This window comes from Triticum aestivum, chromosome 5D, assembly GCF_018294505.1.
Source record: "Triticum aestivum cultivar Chinese Spring chromosome 5D, IWGSC CS RefSeq v2.1, whole genome shotgun sequence".
Taxonomy (NCBI): domain Eukaryota; kingdom Viridiplantae; phylum Streptophyta; class Magnoliopsida; order Poales; family Poaceae; genus Triticum; species Triticum aestivum.
The window spans coordinates 286,118,335-286,122,791 of record NC_057808.1 but is presented as its reverse complement, the minus strand read 5'-3'; positions in this window follow the sequence as shown (position 1 = coordinate 286,122,791).

The following is a 4,457-nucleotide window of genomic DNA, read 5'->3' as shown; positions in this document are numbered from 1 at the left end:
GTTGAGGATGATCTGAATCAGCTCGAGATCAGTTGCCTCGTACTGTGGTGGCCAGACCTATTTATAGAGGCCCTGGTCCTCTTCCCAAATATCGAGCGGGAAGGGAGCCAACAACGGCGGGCAAATTTGAAGGGGGACAGCTAGTACAAGCTATCCTGACAAAAGCGGTCTTCGCCTGCGAAAAGCTCTGGTGGTGACACCGTCTTGGGCTCCACGATGACCTCCGTCTTGCCGTCCTCCTGGTCTTGGTCTCGTTGCACCAATGTAGCAACCTTTGCCTGATGCCTCGGTGCTCTTCGCCTGCGCTGGCCTCCTTAGCACCAAAGAGGAAATAAGGACGCTGCGCGCGCTGGCGCCCGCCTGGTGTCATTCATCATGGCTCACATCACGAGAGCCTCGTGAGGTTTTGCCCTGCCTTGATATCTCCGCTCCTCGTGAGCCTGCCTGGCTAGGCCACTCCAGAGGAGGTCTTGCGTCGTCCGCCTCGCGAGGGTCTTGGATGCCTTGTTGATGAAGATGGGCCGTACGGCCTGCTGGCTTAGCCACGCTATGGGCCGCAGGCAGGCAAGTCTGGGGACCCCCGTTCCCAGAACGCCGACAGGGGCGGCGCCCCCTTTCCTACTCCCTCTCCCTCTCCTTCCTTCCCCCTCTCTTCCTCTTGGTGGAATCCTACTAGGACTTGGAGTCCTAGTAGGACTCCCCTCCTTGGGCACGCCTCCTAGGGCCGGCCGGCCTCCTCCCTCCCTCCTTTATATATGTGGGGAGGGGGCACCCTAGAATGCACAAGTTGATCTTTTACCCGTGTGCGGTGCCCCCCTCCACAGAAACACACCTCGGTCAAATCGCCGTAGTGCTTAGGCGAAGTCCTGTGCCGGTAACTTTATCATCACCGTCACCACGCTGTCGTGCTGACGAAACTCTCCCTCGGCCTCAACTGGATCAAGAGTTCGAGGGACGTCACCGAGCTGAACGTGTGTAGATCGCGGAGGTGCCGTGCGTTCGGTACTTGGATCGGTTGGATCGCGAAGACGTTCGACTACATAACCCGTGTTACTAAACGCTTCCGCTTTCGGTCTACGAGGGTACGTGGACACACTCTCCCCGCTCGTTGCTATGCTTCTCCTAGATAGATCTTGCGTGATCGTAGGATTTTTTTTGAAATACTACGTTCCCCAACAGCGAGAACAAGCGCAAGAACAAATGGAGCAAGAGCAAATACCTCCGCATGTGCCACGTCAAGAACCTCAAGATGATGACGCCATCCGTCAAGCACAAGCACTCGAAGCACAACGCGCCCTCCATGAGTCCACTAGAGTCGTTGAAGAGCGCAACCGCCAAGTGCGAGAACAAGAGGAAGCTCTTCACCGGGAGATACAAGAAGAAGCCGCACATCGCGAAGAACAACAAGAAAGGCGCAACCAAGCGCATATTCGTCGTCCTCCTCCACGACAAGAACGACAACAAGCGGAACAAGTGCTTCAAGACCCTCCCCCACGCCAAGAGCGACATCTTGAGGGACGACCATTTGAAGACCTTCCTCCATGGCAAGAGCGACATCAAAACCGCTACTATGATGAAGAACTCCGCTACGGCAAGCTCAAGTTCACCATGCCCAAGTTTTCCGGAAGCAATGATCCCGAAGAATATCTCTCATGGGCCTTGAAGGTGGACAAGATATTCGGTCTCCACAACTACGACGAGGAAAAGAAGATCGCCATGGCCTCCCTCGAGTTTCAAGACTACGTCCTCATTTGGTAGGAACAAGTGATCGAGCAACGACAAACAAGAGGCGAACCACCAACCACAACTTGGACGGAAATGAAGGATGTCATGAGAGCTCGCTTCGTGCCTACACACTACACCCGGGATCTCTTCAAGAAGTTGCAACTCCCCAAGCAAGGCACGAAGACGGTGGAAGAATACTACCAAGAAATGGAGATTGCCATGATACGAGCTATTGTCAAGGAAGACGATGAGCATACAATGGCACACTTCTTAAACGGCCTCAACCACCCAATCAAGTGGATCGCTGACTTCCAACCATACTCAAACCTTCTCGAGCTAGTTCATCAAGCGACCAAGGCCGAGCGACAAGTGCAAGATGACTTCAAATACACCAAGTACTCGTCCAAGACCTACGGCTCCTACTCTCAAGCTCCCGCGACTTCGGCAACTCCTACCTCCACTAGAGCATCACCAAGTACCGGCGACAAGTCAAGTTCCAAGCAAGCTATGCCTTCCTCAACTCGTCCTCCGGCAAGCACCTACAAATCCAAGACTCCCTCATCTTCGGCGCCACCGCTTGACCCCGTCAAGACAAGTTCTTTCAAGTGCTTCATATGTGGTGGCCGAGGACACAAGTCCTTCGAATGCACCAACAAGCGAACCATGATCTTCAACGATGATGGCACATATGACTCGATGAGTGAAGAAGAAATGGAAGCCCTTGAGCACTGATACATCTCTAACGTATCTATAATTTTTTATTGTTCCATGCTATTATATTATATGTTTTGGATGTTTAATGGCCTTTACTATGCTCTTTTATATTATTTTTGGGACTAACCTATTAACTGGAGGCCTAGTGCCAGTTTTTGTTTTTTTGCCTATTTTAGATTTTGCAGAAAAGGAATACCAAACGGAGTCCAAATGGAATGAAACCTTCACGATGATCTTTCTTGGACCGAAAGCAATCCAGAAGACTTAGAGTCGAAGTCTGGAACTCCAAGAGGAAGCCACGAGGCAGGAGGGCACGCCCGGGGGGTAGGCACACCCCCCACCTTTGTGGGCCCCTCGTAGCTCCACCGACGTACTTCTTTCGCCTATATATACTCTTATACCCTAGAAACATCAAGGGGAGCCACGAAACCACTTTTCAACCGCCGCAACCTTCTATACCCATGAGATCCCATCTTGGGGCCTTTTTCGGCGATCTGCTGGAGGGGGAATCGATCACGGAGGGCTTCTACATCAACACCATTGCCTCTCCGATGAAGTGTGAGTAGTTTACCACAGACCTTCGGGTCCATAGTTATTAGCTAGATGGCTTCTTCTCTCTCTTTGATTCTCAATACAAAGTTCTCCTTGATGTTCTTGGAGATCTATTCGATGTAATACTCTTTTGCGGTGTGTTTGCCGAGATCCGATGAATTGTGGATTTATGAACAAGATTATCTATGAATATTATTTGGTTCTTCTCTGAATTCTTATATGCATGATTTGATATCTTTGCAAGTCTCTTCGAATTATCGGTTTAGTTTAGCCTACTAGATTGATCTTTCTTGCAATGGGAGAAGTGCTTAGCTTTGGGTTCAATCTTGCGGTGTCCTTTCCCAGTGACAGTAGGGCAGCAAGGCACGTATTGTATTGTTGCCATCGAGGATAAAAAGATGGGGTTTATATCATATTGCTTGAGTTTATCCCTCTACATCATGTCATCTTGCTTAATGTGTTTCTCCGTTCTTATGAACTTAATACTCTAGGTGCATCCTGGATAGCGGTCGATGTGTGGAGTAATAGTAGTAGATGCAGAATCATTTCGGTCTACTTGACACGGACGTGATGCCTATATTCATGATCATTGCCTTAGATATCTTCATAACTATGCGCTTTTCTATCAATTGCTCGGCAGTAATTTGTTCACCCACCGTAATACATGCTATCTTGAGAGAAGCCACTAGTGAAACCTATGGCCCCCGGGTCTCTTTCCTATTATATTGCATCTCTTTTATTCACATCGCATCTCGTTTACTATTTTGCAATCTTTACTTTCCAATCTATACAACCAAAATACCAAAAATATTTATTTTTACTATCTCTATTAGATCTCACTTTTGCGAGTGACCGTGGAGGGATTGACAACCCCTTTATCGCGTTGGTTGCAAGGTTCTTGATTGTTTGTGCAGGTACTAGGTGACTTGTGTGTTGTCTCCTACTGGATTGATACCTTGGTTCTCAAAACTGAGGGAAATACTTACGCTACTTTGCTGCATCACCCTTTCTTGTTCAAGGGAAAACCAACGCATGCTCAAGAGGTAGCAAGAAGGATTTCTGGCATTGTTGCCGGGAAGATCTACGCCAAGTCAAGAATACCAAGTACCCATCATAAACTCTTCTCCCTTGCATTACATTATTTGCCATTCGCCTCTCGTTTTCCTCTCCCCCACTTCTAAAACGATTTTCGAAAACCTTTGCCTTTTCTTCGCCCCTCTTCTGTTCGTCTCTTTTCGCTTGCTTCTTGTGCGTCCGTGTGTTAGATCGTTTGTTTTGCCTTCATGGCTAGTCCTCCTATCATTGTTAATACTCCCGATAATGGAGTTCTCAATTTTAAACAAAGGAAGGGAGAAAAATCTAAAAGATGCTTGGTATAGAATTTGCAATGCTCAAAATAGATCTACTAGAAAGCAATCCACTTCCGTTCTTCTTTGCAATTTTTACGTAGGCATCACTCCTTGGAA